Genomic DNA, 22,787 nt, shown 5'->3' with positions numbered 1-22,787 from the left:
GAGGTGGAGACATGGCTGAGATACTGAGTGAATACTTCGTCTCTGTCTTTGCCAAGAAAGAAAATGCCGCCATACTGAAATGGAAGGTAGTTCAAAAATTGATAAAAGGAGGCATTTGAAAGGTTGGCTGAACTTTTTCTAAATATAAATTTAGAGTTCCCAATTCATTTTTCTCCAATTAAGGGGCAATTTAGCATGGCCAATCCACCTACCCTGCACATCTTTGGGTTGTGGGGGCAAAACCCACGCAAACACAGGGAGAATGTACAAACTCCACATGGACAGTGACCCAGAGCCGGGATTGAACCTGGGACCTCGGTGCCGTGAGACAGCAGGGCTAACCCACTGTGCCACCGTGCCGCCTAGGTTAGCTGAACTTGATAAAGTCACCAGGACCTGATCAGATACTTCCGAGAATACGGAGAAACAAAGAGTGGCAATTGTGGGTGCACTGGCCATAATCCTCTTTGGATGCAGTGATGCTGCCAGAGGACTGGAGAATTGTAGATGTCACAACCTTCTTCAACACGGTACAAGGATAAGTCCAGTGATTATGGCCAGTCAGTTTTAACCTCTGTGGTGGGAAATATTTTAGAAACTACAATTCAGGGAAAAACTAATAATTTTTTGGACAAGTGCGAATTCATTAAGGTAAACCAGCACAGATTTGGTAAAATTGTCTTTAACTCATTTGACTGATTTTTTTGGTGAGGTAACAGAGAGGATTGAGGAGGCGAATGGTGTTGATGTCGTTTACAGGGTCTTCCAAAACACATTGATATAGTGCCACAAAGCCTCTTAAATACAAAAAGGTGCAGTGGTTGCATTGGTCAGAGGTCAGTTGAGTGTAAGTAAAGTGTAGTGATGGACAAGTGTTTGAAAATCTAGTTTCAACCTTCATTCTCACACACACACACACACACACACACACAAAATGATTTATTTTAAATTTAGAGGACCCAATTCTTTTTTTCCCCCAATTAACGGGCAATTTAGCATGGCCAAGCCACCTGACCGCACATCTTTTTGGGTTGTGAAAGTGAAACCCACGCAGACATGGGGAGAACATGCAAACTCCACACGGACAGTGACCCAGGGCCGGGATTCGATCCCAGGTCCTCAGCAGTGCCACGTGCCGGCCTACCCATTCACACATTTATGTTGATTCTATTCTACATTATGATTTTCCTTGTGCCTGACAACGTCTCTGACTATATTTTCAAAGCAAATTTCTCAATGGCTGATGTCAGATTAACTGGCCTACAATTCAGTTTTCTCTCCCGCCTCCTTTCTTGAACAGCAGGGTTAAGTTTGCTACCTTCAGGGCGTTACATGGCATAGTGATTAGCACTGGGACTACGGCACTGAGGACCCGGGTTCAAATCCAGGCCCTGGTTCACTGTTCGTGTGGAGTTTGCACATTCTCCCCATGTCTGCTTGGGTTTCACCCCCACAACCCAAAGATGTGCAGTTTAGGTGGATTGGCCAGGCTAAATTGCCCCTTAATTGGAAAATAAATAATTGGTCACTCATTTTAAAAATCTGCTACCTTCCAATCCACAGGGGCCATTCTGGGAGATAAAAATGAATGAATCCACCATCTCTACAGTCACCTCTTAAAACCCTACGAGACAGGCAATAGCATCCAGGAAATTTATCATCTTTTAGTTCCATTAATTTCCCCGGCATTATGTTTAGGTATATGCAGGTTCGGGACTTTGCCAGGAAGGAGATACAGAGCTTCCCGGAGGAACCGGCCTCCACGTTGTTGGAGGAGGTGCTGGCGGCAAGGGGACTGGAGAAGGGGACAGTGTCAGCGGTATATGGAGCTATGTTGGAAAAGAATAAGGCACCACTGGAGGGGATCAAAGCAAAGTGGGAGGAAGAGTTGGGAGAGGTTATAGAGGAGGGGGTCTGGTGTGAGGTGCTCCGGAGAGCAAATGCCTCCACCTCGTGTGCGAGGTTGGAGCTGATACAGCTGAAGGTGGTGTACAGGGCACACCTCACGAGGCCGAGGATGAGCCGATTCTTTGAAGGGGTAGAAGATGTGTGTGAGCATTGTGGGGGGGTGGGCCCGCTAATCACGTTCATATGTTTTGGTCCTGTCCAAAGCTTGGGAAGTACTGGAAGGAGGTGTTTAGGATAATTTCCAAGGTGGTGCACGTGAAGCTGGACCCGGGTCCCCGGGAGGCCATATTCGGGGTGTCGGACCAGCCAGGATTGGAAACGGGTGCGGAGGCAGATATCATAGCCTTTGCCTCATTGATCGCCCAAAGGCGGATCCTGCTGGGATGGAGAGCGGCCTCGCCACCCTGTGCCCTGGCATGGCGAGGGGACCTGTTGGAATACTTTTTTTTTTAAATTTAGAGTACCCAATTATTATTATTATTTTTTTCCAATTAAGGGGCAATTTAGCGTGGCCAATCCGTCTACCCTGCACATCTTTGGGTTGTGGGGGTGAAACCCACGCAAACACGGGGAGAATGTGCAAACTCCACACGGACAGTGACCCAGGGCCGGGATTCGAACCCAGGTCCTCAGCGCCGTAGGCAGCAATGCTAACCACTGTGCCGCCGTGCTGCCCCCTGTTGGAATACTCGACCCTTGAGAAGGTTAAGTTCAAACTGAGGGGAAGCTCGGAGAGGTTCTACAAGTCATGGGCACTATTTATTATGCACTTTCAAGAATTGGATAACATCGAACATTAGTTGGGGGGGGAAGGGGGGCTATGTATGTTAAAGGTAGCTATTGGTAAACCCCGATTCCTTTTTTTCTTTGTCATTTGTTTATGTTAACATGTAAAAAATGAAATGAAATGAAAATGAAATGATAATTGTTTATTGTCACGAGTAGGCTTCAATTAAGTTACTGTGAAAAGCCCCTAGTCGACACATTCCAGCGCCTGTCCGGGGAGGCTGGTACGGGAATCGAACCGTGCTACTGGCCCGCTTTAAAAGCCAGCGATTTAGCCGAGTGAGCGAGTTTAGCCCCTGTGCTAAACCAGCTCCAGTAGGATTGCCGTCTTCTTCCCGGAGAGGTACAAACTCCCCGTCGGGGAATTGAACTCCGGTCTCCCGCGTGACAGGCGGGGATACTAACCACTATACTAACGAGGAACTGTGGAACATGCGGGCTGATGTCTGGGCATGGTGGGAGGATGGGATCGTTGCTACTGTTATGGGATTTGAGATATTTGTTGTTGGTTATTGATTGTTGTAGGGTGTAAATTCGGGAGAAAAATGGAGAATAAAATTATTTATTTTTTTAAATTTCCCCGGCATTATTTATTTTCATTGTGTAATTTCAAGAAGGAATTGGATATAGCTCTTAGAGCTAAAGGGATCAAGAGATTTTTTGGGGGGGGGGGGGGAAGAGGCGGTATCAGGCTATTGAACTTGATGTTCAGCCATGATCATAATGAATGGGAGAGCAAGCTCGAAGGGCCGAGTGGCCTCCTCCTGCTTCTATTTTCTATGTAAGTCACTTGCTAGTTTAATCTCATTCCATTTTCTCTTTTTTTAAGTCAATGCCGAAGTCCTCGGTCAGAATTCTAAAATTGTCCCCAAAACTCACTAGACTTTTGGCAGCATTATAAATCTGTTCCTTTAATCTAATACTATCTTTAACATCTTGTTGGCCACAATTGGACTACTTTTCATTTGAGATTTTTTATTCCTGAAGGGATCATGCATTCTATGAATTAATTATTTAAGTGCTTATTTACCACATCTTTTAATCTAGCTTCCCAATCTATGTTATCCAACTCAGCCCTCATACCTACATGGTTTGCATTTTTCAGATTCAAAGCCCAGGTTTCAGACTGGACTATTTCTCTCAAATTCAGCATAACATTCTACCCTTTTATGATTATTCGTTCAAGAGACTTCTTCACTCATCGTCAGTTGTCCCTCAATTACGGTAGCATAGTGGTCAGCACTGTTGCTTCACAGTTCCAGGGTCCCAGGTTAGATTCCTAGTTTGGGTCACTGTCTGTGCGGAGTCTGCATCTTCTGAGTGTCTGCGTGGGTTTCCTCCGGGTGCTCATGTTTCCTTCCACAACTCCCGAAAGACGTGCTGTTCGGTGAATCGGACATTTTGAATTCTCCCTCTGTACCCAAACAGGCGCTGGAATGAGATGTGGCGACTCGAGGCTTTTCACAGTAACTGCACTGTTTTCTTGCCTGCCCCTGGAATGCTGATCATTTGAGAATGGAGAAAAAATGGACTTGGTATGGTGGAAACATTTCAACCATCTGGACACAGTCCAGTTCACCAAAGTTAATTTGGCAGGAACTCTGCATGTGGAACTGGCTCCAAGATGGACACTTTCATTTGTCTGATGTCCTCCCATTGAATCAAGAGGATGTGGTGGAGGCATTGCTGATGGAATTTCATTCACGTTCTTAGGTGTTGCTAATACTGAAGCACATGAATGTGGTGATGACACTGCTCTGCACACCAGAATGTTGACTGACTTGTGGAGGTCTTTGATGCCGAATATTTGCTGCTGTAGTTTGAAGGCTGCGCTGGCGTAGTTCATTGGTGAAGCACTTACACCTAGCAACAAGACATTGCAAGGCCCAAAGGACCAAGCAAGAAAAGGTCAAAGTGTCATCCCTAAAGCAATCAAAAAGAAATTCCAAGTACAGCTCACAGTCAATCCAGAAGATCTTCACACATCCAATTCCAAAACAGTAGGATCATTAAGTCAGCTGGACAAGACTTCTGCGTCTAGACCATTAGATTCCAGCATCGTTATCAGCAGGAATGATTTGACAAAAATGCTGCTGAAAATATGTGACCTCCTAGAACAAATATGAGCAGGCTCCATTGCCTAGCAGAACAACCAGAGATTGAAGGTCAAGAAGGCAGCATTCCAACAGCTCAAGACTGACAGCCAAAGACAAAGGGCATATGATGGTGGGACTAGAAAACCTGAGAGATTCAACTATATGCTGGCCATATGAAGCTACTTGGTCCATCTATAAACCACGGTCAAACAGACAGAATTTCCTTCTCTGACAGGATGGTGTTTCTCTTAAGTATAACAACACCCATCCATAATTGCTGGAAAGAACATTTTCGTCAACTCCTCAACCATAAAGCCACTGTAGCAGCCGGTGCACTCCAGGCTATCCCTCAGTATCCTGTGTTAGAATCCATGGGTGAACTACCAACAATGGGAGAGCAGTCAATCTAACTGATGAAAGATAACAAAGCCTGTAGCAATGGCATTCCAGCTGAGATCTTCAAAGGAAGAGCTTTTGTTCAGTCAAGGCACCATGAACTCTTCCTATGGATTTGGAAGGAATATTCCCCACCAACTTCAGGAACGTGACAGATATAACTACCTTCAAGAAGGGAAATAAATCATGTTGTGGAAACAACACCAGGAACTCTTCATTGTGTTTGTTCTCCTAAGCAAGGCTTTTGACTAAGTAAATCATGAGGCTCTGCAGATTGTGCTCCAGAAACTTATGCACAATCCTGCAACTGCAGCCATTTCGTCATGAAGCAACTGTCTTGTGTGAGAAATCTGAAAGTGATGATTTCAAAATCCAGACAAGTGTCCAGCAAGACGGTGTGATAACCCCCATTCTATTTACAATCTACCTGATGGTGGCTATTCACCTCATCAAAGATCCAATGCCCTCGTGTCGGTTTAGATGGAAAAGTCTTTAACCTGAGTTGCCACCATGCCTAGAATCATGGAATTTACAGTGTAGAAGGAGGCCGCAGCCTTTGGAAAGAGCACCCTACTTAGCCCACACCTCCACCTTATACCCGTAACCCAGTAACTCCATCTCACCGTTTGGACACCAAGGAGCAATTTAGCACGGCCAATCCACCTAACCTGCACATCTTTGGACTGTGGGAGGAAACTGGAGCACCCGGAGGAAACCCACGCAGGCAGGGGGAGAATGTGCAAACTCCACACAGGCAGTCATACGTGGCCGGAATTGCACCCAGGACCCTGTAGCCGTGAGGCAGCAGTGCTGATCACCATAGATACACGTGACTTCAAAGTAATTTCCCACTCCGCATCACATTTGCAAGCCACTCTCGATCTCTTCAATTCTACAGACAAAAAGCTTAGTCTCTCCTTGTATGTTGCCAAACCTCACAAATCAACCCACATGTGTTCAGTCAAATATTCCAATTCCCATATATGTTGAAGGAGACACTCGGGAATATGTTGAGTACTTCCCATATCTCGGCATCTCTTTCAAACACAGAAGTCCAACATTGATTGGTTGTGCCAACTTCTTCACTACAAAGCTATTAATTTTGCTCATTTCATTGAACAATACTAAATGTAAAATAATTTGCTCTCTACTTGTTTCTGATACACTGATCCCTTTAACCTACAATTGCACTTAAAGCTCTAAAATGATGCAAGTGCCACATGCACACACTTGTGGAGCAGATCTCAACAGAAGTCATTATCATGGCATTAGCACGTGTAGCGAACATCCATCAGAAGTATGCAGAGCAGGCAGATCATGCATCAATATGACACACTGATCCAATGTCAATTTGGTGTTCAACAGTATAGTTAACACCTTCCTTTGACCTTGCAGCAATGAACATGTGCAGCAGGAAGGATGGCCAATCCCCAGAGCTATTTTAGGGCGTAATAAACAGGTTTGTTGCTCATTTTTAAATTTTGGCTATTTCAATACTGCTACAAGTGTTTGGTGTTTTCCATAATTATTTCATGATTCAGCATACAGGGAGATGTGTGGCAGGTGCTGAATGACATTTGTTGACTTCAAAATTTCGACATAAATCATGTTATTTCCATTCCCCTTGGAATACAGCACAACTTGGGAGAATGATCAAAGAGCATTCAGAACAAAACGTGCTGCTAAAAAAGAGAGGAGGCAAATAGCTTCTCAGGAAGTTATATGCTCCTAGATTGTTCAGGGATCAATTCTCTGACTTGAACCTCAAAATGATGCAAGTGGCATATGCACACATTTGTGGAGCAGATCGCAACAGAAGTCATATTATCACGGCATGAGCAGGGGTAGCGAACATCCATCCGAAGTATGCAGAGCAGGCAGATCGTGCATCAACGTGTGTGACATCTGCACTTAGTAAGCTGCCAACTTAGTCTTCAGCAGACTGTGGAAAAGAGTATTTGAGGACCATGATCTGAAACCAGAGACTATGGTGCTGGTTTCCTGGCCAGCAGTGATCCCCATGCTCACAAATGCTTCAGAGGCTGAAGACACCTAGAAGCCCTGGAGAAGTACCACCAGCAATGCTTTCACAAGACGCTTCAAATTCAGTGACCAGGCAGGTGATCCGACAGCAGCATGCTCTCACAAGACAACTTGCCCAGCATCAGTACATTAGTCAGTCAAAACCAACTCCATTGGACAGGACATGCCGTTCATATGCCTGACACAGACTCCCAAAGCAACTTCTCCACTCAAAACCCAGTCACGGCAGGAGAAGCATCCCTGAAGAGGTCAAACATTCCCCCCAATTCAGGAGAGACCCTAGTTTGTTGGCGACCGACGAAAATGGAGAGGTTCATTTGGGAAGTCACCGAACACATTTAGCAACTTCACACAGAAGTGAAATTGAGGCATCGGAGAGAGATCTTCAAAACCTCATCTACCCGAACCTTCAAACACCACCTGCTCAGCATGTGGTAGAGCCTACAGAGCATGCACTAGTCTCAGTCATCTTAGAACCAATAGATTTACAGTGGTAGCTAGTCATTCTTGATCCTGAGGGACTGACAAAGAAGGGAAGAGTAAGGGTCACCTGCTACACCCACAATTGCAATTTAGTGCAAGACAAGTTCTGCATTGCCAATGGTTGTGAGGGTGATTGTGGCCATGAACTTATATGCATATTTCCCCTGCCTGAATGAAGCTGGAGATATTAGCAATATCTCACACTCTGGCACTACTGCTGCACAAAGGAGGGCAATGATACTGGGAGAAGATGAAGAGTCCCATAGGGCTGAAGCACACCACGTGGGGGTCTCTGAGGGCATGCGAGATATTTTTTAACATGAATAATAGCTGAGGTCCTTTAGACCCTCAGGCACAACAGCTTCTCCCAAGCTATTTCCCCAGACTAAGCTCTAATGCTCACGTTTGAAGTAAAACACGGTCTCCCCATTTATTGAATATTACAAGTATTCTGTAACTGATTTGCAAAGCTCCCAGAATGAGGTGCCCCTCTGTCAGCTCAATACTAAGTTTCTGCAATCAAACAGTATCTGTTTAAAACCGCATTTAGTGATCCCCATTTGGGAGAAATGAACTCTATCCCTTGCTTCCCTCATTTGACTTCTGGGGTCAGTAGCAAATCTATGGCAGGATGCTGATCTCCAATGCACAGCAGAGACCTGAGGGGAATCTTGTACCCTCACCCCTGGGTGGGTTTGATGTCAAGAGCTGCATTTATTCAAACCCTGCTACCTTCCCAATTAAATCCATGGCAGGAAGGTCCATGGACGGACTTCCTGTCCTGCAACCAATTGAATAAAAAAAAAGATATATTGATAAGTTAAGTGAATGAATAAACCTGTACCAAATGGATTTCAATGTAGGCAAAGGTGAGGTCATCCAAAAATGTGCAGGTTAGGTGGATTGGCCATGATAAGTTGCCCTTAGTGTACAAAAAAGGTTGGGTGGGGTCACTGGGTTACAGGGATAGGGTGGAGGTGTGGGCTTAAGTGGGGTGCTCTTTCCAATGGCCGATGCAGACACTATGGACTGAATGGCCTCCTTCTGCACTGTAAATTCTATAATTCATCAATTTTGAACCTAGACAAGATAGAACCAGGTGCTTTTTGTATGGAGAAAAGCTAGGAACGGCGGAGATCCAAATAAACTGGGGGTCTGTGTACAATGTGTAATGAACAGGTACAGAAAATAATCAAAAAGAATACTGGAATGCTAGTCTTTAGAGGGACAGAATGCAAGGGATCATGCATGGGCTATACAGAGCCCTGGTTAGACCACACTTGGAAAACTGTGAGCAATTCTGAGCACAACATGAAGGATATATGTGGCTTTGAAGTGGGGTGTAATGTACCAAATTTACACCTGGACTCCCAAGGGTTTAATTAAGAGGAGAGATTACACGAGCCAAGGTTGTGTTCCTTGGAATTATTATGGTTAAGAGGAGATTAGATTGTTGTTTTTGAGATATTAAGGGAAACAGATAGGGTTGGTAAGAGAGAAGCTACTTCTGCTGGTTGGAGAGTCTAGGTTGAGGGGACATTGTCTAAAAATCAAAGGCAGGATTTCAGGGTAAAATTAGGAAACACTTTGATAAACAAGCAGTGGTAGAAGCTTGAAACTCTTCTGCAAAGTAAAACTGATTTTAAATCGATCTTAAATCAGAGATTGATCAGACTTTTGTACGCCAACATTATTAAAGAATATATAGCAACGGTGACCATGTTGGGGAAGATGGGGTATGTGGAGTTAGATCACAGGTCAGGCATGATCTTGGGATGAAAGGAACAGTTTTGAGGGGTTAAATGGCCTCATCCTGTTCTTGTGTTTAAATCAAACATTCTATATTTTCTTGTTATCCTACCCATCAATTAGGCTTGCAAAACAAAAAAACTCAACCTTATGTGACAAAAATTAAGATCATAACCCAACTCCCCAAAATACTAACAACTTATCAATCCTACAAGGAACATCCATAAATATCCTTTGGCTACAATTACGGGAGTACAGTGGTTAGCACTGTTGCTTCACGGCGCTGGGGTTCCAGGTTCAATTCCCGGCTTGGATCACGGTCTGTGCAGAGTCTGCACGTTCTCCCCGTGTCTGCATGAGCTTCCCCGGGTGCTCCAGTTTCCTCCCACAAGTCCTGAAAGACGTACCTGTTAGGTGAATTGGACATTCTGAATTTGTGGCGACTAGGGGATTTTCACAGTAACTTCATTGCCGTGTTAACGCAAGCCTACTTGTGACACTAATAAAGATTATTATTATACGTTACCTAACTCAGTTCTGGAGAAACACTTCATACAGATACACTTTATTACTTAGGTTTGCTATGTACAGGTACCATTTTTCATAATTTACTATTCTAATACTGCAGGAATGCTGTGCACAAATACGCTATTATCTAACTCAAAGACTGGAGCAGCACAGATTCACGTTTTGAGAATTTCCGACATTTTACTCTTAATAATTTGAATCTGTGTCCCTTGTCAAAAGTTAACAAATGCAAGAACCTGCATTTTCACACCCAAAGGTTGTACCAGAGTTCTCCACCGCTAGCTAATTAATACATCAAAGTGCAGATCGACTCTACCTCCAAAGCAAATTAAACACCCATGTTTTTGTTTACAAAGTCTCACGAACACCAAATGACAAATCAGGAGTTACTTCACTTAAAATCAGCCCAGATTATGTCTTCAAGTTCTCGAGTGGGACTTGAACTTTTAACATTTTACCAAGGGTGCTTTCTACCCTTCAGTTCGATATAATTTCCAGGATGCTGCTTTTCTATTCCATTCATTATCTGCTGAATTCCATGGAATGACGTCTGCCGTTGACATGCATTCTGTTGGCTTTGTTGATTGCTACTCTACATTGATTCAATGTGTTAGCTGCTGTGTTTAGGTAGACCCAGAGTTTTGTACCATCCTCGGATTCGACAGACTTCCGATGAGTTTTGAGCTCCAAACTATTGATGCGAATTAGAAACAGCAACAATTATACAACATCGTCCTACTCATTACTGCCACCCCCGCCTCATCTAAACGGTACCTGCGGCTTTCTGCTTTATGGCCAATTTCTTATTTGTTCTCAAGGCTCATTTCTCAATTCTCACAACTTAGAGCTCAACTAATGATCGTTTATTTGGAACCTTGTCAAACTACTTTTTGGAAGTCGAGGTGGACCCTGTTGCGAGTCCTGACAGCTAGTTACTGACAGCTTTCGCAGACAGACGAACCAACTTGGAACAACTGAAAATATTTTCCCCCACCATTTGTGCTCCCTAGGTTCTTCATTAAAGAGTCAATTACAACATAACAAATCACAAGCCAAACTGTAACCCACCATCATTGCAAACTACTGCCCCAATCCCAACCTCCCTTTCCTCTCTAAAGCCCAAATGTGTTTGCATCTACCAAATCAGTGTCCACCTTTCCTGAAATTCCACGTCTGAATCGCTCCAGTCAGATTTCCGCTCCTGTCACAGTGCTGAAATAGCTCTCAGCAGAGTAATCAACAGCTTATAATGTTGCTGTGACAAGGGTCACTATCCCTCCTTGTCCTTCCTGCCCTGTCTACACATCCATTTATACGATTGACTACCCCATACTCTTGCAACACCATTTCACTGTTGCACTCACCTACTTCTATTCTTAACTAATCATAGCCAGATAATGACCTACAATGACTTCTCTTCTGTCCAATTACAACAGGTCACTGTACTTTCATTAAATGACTTATCTGAAGGCCTTCATCTCTCTCAAAAGTCCATGCTTGTGTTTGCTATTTTCCTGTCACCCATCTCCCTGCCAGTCAGCTGCAGATGTAGCACATGCAGGTTCATTATTTCCTAATTTCCATCACTAGGCTTCGCCTCATGGCAGAAATAAGCCATGGGCGCAATTTCTTTTTAAGAATTTAAAAAAAAAATTTTTTTTAAGAGTACCCAATTATTTTTTCCCAATTGAGGGGCAATTTTAGCCTGGTCAATCCACCTAGCCTGCAGGTCCTTGGGTTGTGGGGTGAAACCCAAGCAGACACAGAGAGAATGTGAAAACTCCACACAGACGGTGACCCGGGGCCAGGATTCGAACACGGGTCCTCAGCGCCGTATGCAGCAGTGTCAGCCACTGTGCCACCGCGTTGCCCATGGGCAGATTTTTTTTAAAAAAACAAACATTTTATTAAGGCATTTATAGTTTTATAACAAAAGATGCAAATACAAATGTAAACATAATTCAGTGCGTAACACACCCCTCCATCACCCACTATTCCCGCCTAAGCTAAACAAAAAAAAAGCTTAACTCCCCCTAACACCCTTATTGAATCTGCTAACAGTTTAGTTTTCCCCAAAGGAGTCGATAAACGGCTGCCACCTCCAAACGAACACTAACGTTGATCCTTTCAAGGCGAACTTAATTTTCTCAAGTCTGAGAAACCCAGCCATGTCGCTAACCCAAACCCCTGATTTTGGGGGGCTTCGAGTCCCTCCAAGCCAATAAGATCCGTCACCGGGTTACCAAGGAGGCAAAGGTGAAAACGTCGGCCTCTCTCATCCTCTGGATTCCCGGGCCTTCCCACATTCCAAAAATCGCCACCTCTGGACTCGGTGCCAGCCTCGTTTTTAGAACCGTGGACATGATTCTTGCCAGAATCCCCTAACCTTCGGAAAGGAAAGCAAGAGGCCATAACCTACATCACCTGTGCTTTAATTTGCTCAGACAATTGTTAATAGAATGTTTAGTTATTATTTTCTCACTGCCCGTCACCAACAAAAATAATTCTCAGCTTTCCCCTCAAGTCATGTTGTGAAAGCTGTTCAGCCGAAGGCTTCGCAGGACAGAAACTCATTACTGGTAGATGGCCTTTGTTTATACTTCGATTGAAAACATTTGTGATTAACGCAGTTGGGCGATAAAGAGAATCGGAGCCTAATTGGTTTTATTTTAGGTAAAAGTATTTCAGACAAACAGTACTCTTGATCCTTGACTGTTCTTTCCCAACTCCTGGACCACCCACACCCCCAGTGCTGCTCGAATGTTCCCCCCCCCCCCCCCCCTCCCCCCCGTCCACTTGACCTCCTGCTCTGTCCCTAGTGTTGCAGAACACCAGGGCCTAGTGGCTCTGGGAAGTTTCTTCCAATCGCCTACCATAACTTTAGAGGGAGATAAGCTGAAAAGCCTGGAAATATAGGACAGTCGTTTACACCATTTCCCTCCACCTTCTAAAGACATGACAGCAGGCGATCGCTGAAATTCTACTCCTGGGTGTCCACCTTCAGATCCAGTATATTTTTTTCTGTCTGAACTTAAAAAAAGGCAGACATAAAATCCAGTCCATACAGAACAGGAACGCATGATGGTCATCCACAACAACGATTTAGTTTTCATGGAGAAAATAATAGAATTCAATCCTGCAAAAGGGTCAGAAGAATTTGCTAATAAGGTTAGATGAAGGAGAGTGGGATGAGGCTCAGGGGGAGCACAATAACACTGGTATAGTCCAGTTGGGCTGAACGGCCTGTTTCTACGCTGTAAATTCTACGCACAGTCCTATTATAAATCTCCTTAGCTGTTGATACTAAAATGAAGAAAGAATCAAATCAGGAGATTTGGAAAACTGGGGACTTTTCCACTTCAGCCAGGAAAGGACAGTAATGTAGAGGGTCCTCAGAGGAGTTACACAAGATACATAAAGCATGTAAGGAAAGGAAAATCTGGGTAACTGCTCGAAAATAAACTGGACAAAAGGCCACCGATTCAAAATGGCTAAGGAGAAATTTAGGATTTGATAGCAGAAAGTTGCACTTCCCACAAAGTGAATATGCTGAATGTTTCTTATGCAGGAAAATACAGGTGATGACGAGAGATTGTCAAGATCAGATTGGCTGCCAAAAGGTACAAAACGGGGGGATTGGGGGGGGGGGGGGGGAAATAGTCCAATCGAATTGAATTTCCCTCCAGGCAATTAAATTAAAATTACCAGTGGTCTTTCTTTTTTTTTTAAAAATTGAGCACCCAATTCTTTTTTCTAATTAAGGGGCAATTTAGCGTGGCCAATCTACCTAACCTGCACATATTTGGGTTGTGGGCGTGAGACCCATGAAGACACGGGGAGAATGTGCAAACTTCACACGGACAGTGACCCAGAGCCAGGATCGAAGCCGGGTCCTCAGTGCCGCGGGCAGCAGTGCTAACCACTGGGCCACCTTGCTGCCCTTACCAGTTGTCTTCCTTGACTGACGTTCTGAGATGAGCCTTCCTGGTCTATATTTCTCTTGCAATCACTGCTTTTCCTCTCTACCTTCTGAAACCTGCACCCACTTTCAGAGTCCCAGGCTCAATGGGTATTTCCGTCAAATGAACAAGACACAAGTTTAACCTGTTGGATTCTGTGTTAATTTAGTCTGTGATCATGCCACTAATGCCTTCAACGGTGAGCTCAGCGTCATCTACCCCATCATAATCCATTATACGACCCCACCACCCATCCATTAACTATCTGCTTTGGGAAAGCGGGCAGTATAATCAAAGACCATCCCCCCAACCCCACCTTACTTACTCACTCTTCCAATTTCTTCCATCGTGCAGGAGATACAAAAGTTTTAACAGATTCAAAAACAGCTTCTTCCCCGCTGTTACCAGACTCCTAAACGACTCTCTTATGGGCTGATCGGATTAATACTACACTTCTGTATGCTTCACCCGATGCCGGTGTCTATGTATTTACATTGTGTACCTTGTGTTGCCCCATTACTTTATTTTCATGTACTAAATGATCTGTTCAGCTGCATGCAGAAAAATACTTTTCACTGTACCTCGGTACACGTGACAATAAACAAATCCAATCCAATTCCAACAAAGTATCGAGGGCAGGGTATATGCCAAACATTGCCAGCTCCCAAGTAAGCTTTACTGTAACCATACAACAGCCACTTTCTATTAACTGTACTATAGCTCACTTCATGTGGACTCTCCAGATTAAAAAAAATTCTTTAATCAGAGTTACAAAGCCAGAGCTCAGCGTGTGGAGAGGCAAACCCCTAATCCAGTTCCTTGCCTGCTCCAAAAACCAATTCACATTGAATCCAATTTATGGTCCCCACAAGAGAGACATACCAGATTGAGGATTTGCACCTGACCTCACGCTCATCCTAGCCAAAAGGCCGAGAAGCACATGCTGTCAAGATTATTGGAGATGTCAATTTGGGACTTTGCAGATTAATCAGAGATGCAAAAACATCACATGTTAGGCAGCTGGACGGTACAGTTGATTACACGCTCTTCTCTCCTTTCAACTCTAGAACAAGGACTTGAACCCAGACTCGACAAACATCTCCTCTCTTTAGTGACTGTAAAAATCCAAGTTGAACAAGTTGGTTGTTGCAATATGGCTTTAACGGGCATACGTTTCAGGGTACAACTGCTCTTAATTAATGATAAATTTATAATAAATATTATTTGGAGCCCATGTCACATAAAAATATCTGAAAGCACTTGGCACATAATTAATTTCTTTGAAGTGGATTCACTATATATACGCAAATTGGCAGCCTCTGACTGGAAAACTAAAGAGTTCACACTAAAGCTGTGGAATGGAGTGTGCTTCTCACAGGCTCTGGTTTGGGGAGGGGCAGAGGCAGCTTTGCTCTGCATGTTGTGCCTGACCCAAGGATGTAAACCCTACCCCATACCCAGACAATGTTGCACCTGACCCAAGACCTCTCAGTGGGAATGCTCCACTAGACAATATTTCACTCTGAAACTTGTACTCTACCTGTAGATGGACTTGTGCAGAAAAAGTGTTTTATTCTGCATCTGATGTGGCACTCGACTCATCGATCAACAGTTCCAACGCACCACAGCAAAAAACCACACCTACCTCCTCAGAAGACAAACATGGGACACAGCCGACAAGAGTACCCTTGTCGTCCAGTACTTTCCCGGAGCGGAGAAACTACGACATCTTCTTCGCAGCCTTCAACACATCATCGATGAAGATGAACATCTTGCCTCGGTCATCCCCACTACTTGCCTTCAAACAACCGCGCAACCTCAAACAAACCATTGTTTGCAACTACCCAGCTTTCAGAACAGAGACCATGACATCACACAACCCTGCCATGGCAATCTCTGCAAGACGTGCCAGATCATCGACATGGATAACACCATTACACGAGAGAACACCACCCACCAGGTACGCGGTACATACTTGTACGACTCGGCCAACGTTGTCTACCTCATACACTGCAGGAAAGGATGTCCCGAAGCGTGTTACATTGGCGAGACCATGCAGACGCTGCGACAACGAATGAACGGACATCGCGTGACAATCACCAGGCAGAAATGTTCCCTTCCAGTCGGGGAACACTTCAGCAGTCAACGTCATTCAGCCTCTGATCTCCGGGTAAGCGTTCTCCAAGGTGGCCTTCAGGATGCGCGACAACGCAGAATCGCCGAGCAGAAACTTATAGCCAAGTTCCTTACACACGAGTGCGGCCTCAACCAGGACCTGGGATTCATGTTGAATTATATTCATCCCCAGCCATCTGGCCTGGGCTTGCGAAATCCTACCAACTGTCCTGGCTTGAGACGTTTCACACCTCTTTAACCTGGGGTTACCCCTATCTCTGGATCTGTAACAACTTAATCACCTGCTAATGCTCGCATTCTAAGCATTGTCTGGCATCTTTAAATTTGTCTATATAGATGTTTCTGGAACATACCTCTTCATTCACCTAAGGAAGGAGCAGTGCTCCGAAAGCTAGTGGGCGCGATTCTCCGACCCCCACGCCGGGTGGGAGAATCACGGGAGTGCCGGGCAAATCACGCCATGCCGCCCTGGCACCCCCACGCAATTCTCCCAAAATGGCAGGCCGCTCGGAGAATCGGCGCTCGCCGTTTCTAACGGCGACCGGCGATTCTCCGGCCCGGATGGGCTGTGCGGCCTGCCGAACCCGACCGGTTCATGCCGGCGCCAACCACACCTGGTCGCTGCCGGCGTGAACATCGTGGGGCCTGTGGGGGGGGTGGGGGGGGTGGGGTGGAGGGAGGATCGAGCACCACGGGCGTGCTCAGGAGGGGTCTGGCCCGCGATCGGTGCCCATCGATCGTCGGGCCGGCGTCTCTAAAAGACGCACTCTTTTCCCTCTTCCGCCCCGCAAGATCAAGCCGCCATGTCTTGCGGGGCAGCGGAGGGGAAGACGGCAACCGCGCATGCGTGGGTGACGTCACTTAGGCGCCGCCGGCCGCGTCATTCAGCCCTCGCCGCTTTGAAGCAAGCGTCAAGGCCTGGCGCCCGAGATTGACGCGCCACCGCTCCTAGCCCCCTGGAGTGGGGGGGAGAATAGGGGGCGAGGAGCGGCCTCCGACATTTCACTCTGGCGTCGGCTGTTTGTCTCCCTTTGGGAGAATTTCGCCCAGTGTTTGAAACAAACCTGTTGGACTTTAACCTGGTGCTGTAAGACTTCTTACTGTGCTCACCCCAGTCCAACGCCGGCATCTCCACATCATGTATTTAAAACGTTGGGGACTGTTTGGGGGTTGGTGGGAGGAGGGGATTGTTTTTTTTTCTTATGAATTTAGAGTTCCCAATTCATTTTTTCCAATTAAGGGGCAATTTAGCATGGCCAACTGACCTACCCTGCACATCTTTGGGTTGTGGGGGCGAAACCCACGCAAGCATGGGGAGAATGTGGCCACGCCGAAAATATGGAGGCAATTTCGGCAGAACTTTAGGTTAGGGGCATTTGATGCCGATCCAAGGGAAGCATGGGTTTGAGCATGGGAGGATGGATGCGAGGGTTTGGGGATGGGAAGAAAGAGGGGTGATGGAACTAAAGGAAGGTTTGCAAGGTTGGGGATGGGAGGGCTTTAGGTATATGCAGGTGCTGGACTTTACAGAAAAGGTCTTTCCCACCTTTCCGGTGGCACATTCCTCCTGGTTGCTGGAAGAGGTGTTAGAATCATAGACAGTTAACATAGATTTAACATAGAACATACAGTGCAGGAGGAGGCCATTCGGCCCATCGAGTCTGCACCGACCCACTTAAGCCTTCCTATCCCCGTAACCCAATAACCCCATCAAACATTTTTTGGTCACCAAGGGCAATTTAGCATGGCCAATCCACCTAACCTGCATGTCTTTGGACTGTGGGAGGAAACCGCAGCACCCGGAGGAAATCCACGCAGACACGGGGAGAACGTGCAGACTCCGCACAGACAGTGACCCAGCGGGGAATCGAACCTGGGACCCTGGCGCTGTGAAGCCACAGTGCTATCCACTTGTGCTACCCCAGTTACAGTGCAGAAGGACGCCATTCTGCCCAACGAGTCTGCACCAGCCCTTGGAAAGAGCACCCAACTTCAGCCTACACCTCCACCCTATCCCCGTAATCCCACCTAATATTTTTGGGCAATGAGGACAATTAAGCATGGCAAATCTGCTAATCTGCACATCTTTGGATTTGTGGGATGAAACCAGAGCACCCAGAGGAAACCCACGCAGACACGGGGAGAATGTCCAGACTCCGCACAGACAGTGACCCAAGCCAGTAGTCAAACCTGGGACTCTGGAGCTGTGAAGCAACAGTGCTAACCACTGTGCTACCGTGCTGCCCTTGTTGTCAAGAATGGGGCGGGGATTTTGACAGAAGATAAGGTATCTCTGGAGGGGGTTACGGTCAAGTGGGAGGAGGAGCTGGGGATGGCGCTAAAGGAGGGACAGTGGTGTGAGGTGCTCCGGGGGGGATGAATGCCTCAACCTCATGTGCCAGGCTGGGGTTGATACAGCTACAGATGACACACAGGGCCCACCTACCAAAGGCAAAGATGAGCCGGTTGTTTGAGAGGGTAAGAGGATATTTGTGAACAGTGTGAGAGGGGCCCAGATAATCATGTACTTGTGTTTTGGTCCAGCCCAAAGTTCACCTTCTGAAGGGCCAACGAGGGATGGGCAACGAAAGCTGGCCAAGCCAGCGACACCCACATTCCATAAAATGAATTTTAAAAAGAAAGTCCTCCGGGAGCAGCGGCCAGTGCAGGGTCCGGGGCTGAAGCCTGCCACATTTCCACTGCACAGCCTCTCAATGCAAAAAAAAACCCAGTGAGCCATCAGCAAAGCCTAATGGATATCATTTTTTTTTATATAAAAGAGAGACAGTTTCTAACCCTCTGCTCAACACACTCTAGCGCCACAGTGCAGAAGGTGTAGAGAGCTGGCTCAGATCACTGTTTCTCCCGCGCCTGGAAGAAGAGCACAGTGGAATACTGTTTGGCCTTGTCCCACTTCCAAGGCATGGGATGAAGCAGCAAAGCGGAGCAGTCTCTCCCCACAGGTAGAGGCAGTGCTCTGGCACTGAAGGCAGCCAGCTAATGGAGCACTGCTGGACGGCAGATGTCTGTCCACAGCTCTATAGTCCTATAAGATGGGATGAAAGAACACTTAGCTTCAAAAGGTTGCTGAGCACAGCAACAAGAGGTGCCGGTTCTTAAAAGGCAATCCTCAACCACAGAACATTTAAAAAAAAAATCATGGCCTCCTCTTTTTTTTTAAAAAAGGTCCGTTCACTTCAAAAATAATTCTACCCTGGTCGTACTTCAACATAAAGCTACATTGACAAAAATCAACACTGTACCATATCCTCAATCATTCCTGACTTGCCAGCACAGATACTACACAACCTCAAGAGTTAGAAACAGTTCTACTTTTTGGTCAGGTTAAGAGATTTTGGCAACCTAACTTTTCAAGTTCTGATGACAAGATCAAATAATTAATAATCTCAAACTACCTATCTTTTTTCTAATGGGCCTGCTGGCACAACATAATCATTTTGATCCATTCTCTACTATTTTAATTAGAGATATCCAGCTTTTTCTATTCTTGCAGTTGCAAACTCTGGTTGGACGTAATCCTGGAGTTTTCGTCACATGACCTCTCACCTCAAAAGGTCCCCAACCCTCATCACAGATTCACTCACCAGACCCACCGCCTTCCCGTAGCCAATGGAAAAGCAAACATACACTTTTGTTAGCCAATTGGATTAATCTTCACCATTCATCAAACAGCGTCCATCCTTTCCCAACTCCAGAAAGATTTCTAACTAATAAACGTGACAACCCTGGAAGTTTGGCAATCTATGTTTACTGCACTGGAATAGCTGCCAATTCTTTATTTATTTATTTATTTTTCCAATTAAGGGGCAATTTAATTTGGCCAATTCACTTACCCTACACATCTTTGGGCTATGGGGGCGAAACCCACGCAGAAACGGGGAGAAGGGGCGAAACCCACGCAGAAACGGGGAGAATGTGCAAACTCCACACAGACAGTGATCCAGAGACGGGATTTGAACCCGGGTCCTCAGTGCCGTAGTCCCAGTGTTAACCACTGCGCCACCATGCTGCCTAAATAGCCAATTCTTTTTTTTAAAATTAAATTTACAGTACCCAATTCATTTTTTTCAATTAAGGGACAATTTTAGCGTGGCCAATCCACCTAGCCTGCACATCTTTTGGGTTGTGGGGGTGAAACCCATGCAAGCACGGGGAGAATGTGCAAACTCCACACTGACAGTGATCCAGAGCCGGGATCGAACCTGGGACCTCGGCGCCATGAGGCTGCAGGGCTAACCCACTGCGCCACCGTGCTGCCCGTATAGCCGCCAATTCTAACCTGAATCGCCCATCAAGAAACCGACATCCGGGGCAGCACGGTGGCGCAGTGGTTAGCACTGCTGCCTCATGGCGCTGAGGACCCAGGCTCGATCCCGGCCCTGAGTCACTGTCCGTGTGGAGTTTGCACATTCTCCCAGTATCTGCGTGGGTTTCACCCCCACAGCCCAAAGATGTGCAGGGTAGGTGGATTGGCCACGCTAAATTGCTCCTTAATTGGGGGGAAAAAAAAGAATTGTGCACTTTAAATTTATAAAAGAAAGTAAACCAATAACCAGCACTGCAACATCTTTGGGTTGCGAGGTGAAACCCACGCAGACACGGGGAGAATGTGCAAACTCCACACGGACAGTGACCCAGGGCTGGGATTCGAACCCGGGTCCTCAGCGCCCTGGGCTGCAGTGCTAACCACTGTGCCATGTGCCGCCCCGTCAATGGACTTGTGGAGGGCTCACTGCATTTTCCCCCCACCACCATCACTCGACAGTAAAGAAAACCTTACCTAATGGAAGCATTATACATATTTTTAAAACCCTGTCTAGCCATCTTAAACCAAACCAACTAGCATTTTACAAGCTCATGAACAAAGCTTTAGAAAAGTTTCATGTAAATGGGAACAGAGAAAACACAGAGCTAACAACTCATTGTGATTTGAAGATTCAGTTATTGACTAATATCTGCAGCTACAGAGCAAGGCCAGTCAGTAGCAGCCATGGAACTATAGATACACTGCCAATTCCCAACACTACCATTTTCGCCGCTGCTTTAAAACACACTGCAAAAGGCACCTGTTAAATTTTACCCTTTCTTAGCCAATAGTGTATGGAACCAGTTGTAGAAATGGCCTCCTCACCAAGGTCCAGGCTGAGATCAGAAAACAGCACATTTCAACAACTGAGGTCAGGCCTTTTATCCATGTGGCAGTGCAGCCTAATTGAGCTTCCACAGAAAGCCTAATGTTCCTTTCTGATGTAACGCACCAACCATTTTACAACAGTCATACCTCAAGCGAACCTTGTTGCATGGAAAATACCAGAAATCTCTCTACTATTGCAGGATATTGGCACGTGAGGGATTTTCTTTGGAAACAGATTCTTCACAGTGTCAAAGTTTTATAGCACAGAAAGAGGACCTTCGGCCCATCGGGTCTGTATCAGCCATCAAGCACCTATCTATTCTAATCCCATTTCCCAGTACTTGACCTTGTATGTCATGCCGGGTGAGAGAGTAATTCTTCTCTAGAGCCACATGGAATTAAAAACGTAACAATTCTTCCCTAAACCTACTTTTAGCTCTCGTTAGCATCCATTCAATTTGTGCTCAAATGTCGATCAGATACAAGGTACCAGGTACCATTTGCATGAGGCCTTTCTACACTGGGAACCCAGTGCTAGCCCCCCCCCCTCCACGTTATGTCTCAGTAACACTGTAGTCTCTATTTATAGATGTCCAAGTTATCCCAATCTGGGACATGTATTTGCCAAAATACCACTGGAACTAAAAAGTTTCCTGGCCAGACATTCTGATGATTCTACCTATTCTACTTCCAAACAAGGGCATGGTGTTCCTGCGACACCTCTCTGTGAATCAGATGGAGCCCGTTGGCAGCGACAGGCCTGCAAGCAGCTTCTCTCAGGCATTGAACAATTTCACTTGACCTCAATGTGTGAACAGGCTTGCTGCTCAAAGTCTAATGTATGCATTGGTGCAGATGTTGAGTAAATCATGCCACCATTTAATTTAGGAGTGAGCCTTTGGTTAGTGATTGCATGCCTGACCAGGTCAGGAGATGCAGAGTTCGAACCACACCCTAGACAGTCCCAGTGGGTGGAGAAAGGTGCTCTGGCTCAGAACGCCGGTTGACGTGACATCAAGGGGGATACTCACATCTGATGACTGTCGGAGCCTGTAAAATTCTCCTAACGTATAGGAATAACCAGGGCCAGGTAGCTTAGGTGGTTCTGTGGTTCAGAATAATATCAAAAGAATGGATTTGATTTCCATTCTGGCTGAAGTAGACTTGGGGCCTGCCTCCCCACCATGCCCCAAACTTGAATTGGAGTGGTGGCTCTCAAACTGCATAACCAATTGTCTCTCGAATGGAACACAAACCACCCTATCGGCTGGTATAAAAAAATAGTTGTAGTCAAGGACGGGGTATTCAGGTCAGAATATTAAGTAGGCTCCACTACATCACACTAAAGTAAAGTCGCCATAGTCCAGATGACCATAGGCTGCTCCACCCTTCTAGGGGGAGAGCTGACTGGTGGTGATTTAACCCGAAGATCACCACAACTCAGGCGAGACGCCTTCATGAATAACCTCAGCCAGCACTGGAATGCTGTTGGCTGTGTTATGCATCCTGAAACAGCTGTCTAGCCAACTGAGCTCAACCGGCCCTCAA

At 45.9% G+C, this 22,787-nt stretch overlaps 1 protein-coding gene and 1 non-coding gene across 3 annotated transcripts in view; both read right to left on the bottom strand.

The window, feature by feature from the left end:
• Positions 1-22,787, bottom strand: part of msi1b (musashi RNA binding protein 1b) — a 195,606-nt gene that overhangs the window by 92,585 nt on the left and 80,234 nt on the right. The gene's annotated exons all lie outside the window — the stretch shown is intronic.
• On the bottom strand, positions 3,045-3,116 carry trnad-guc. The gene has a single exon. It is a non-coding gene; the product is annotated as a tRNA-Asp (tRNA).

This window comes from Scyliorhinus canicula, chromosome 1 (assembly GCF_902713615.1).
Source record: "Scyliorhinus canicula chromosome 1, sScyCan1.1, whole genome shotgun sequence".
Taxonomy (NCBI): Eukaryota; Metazoa; Chordata; class Chondrichthyes; order Carcharhiniformes; family Scyliorhinidae; genus Scyliorhinus; species Scyliorhinus canicula.
This window is presented reverse-complemented; position numbering and strand designations above follow the sequence as displayed.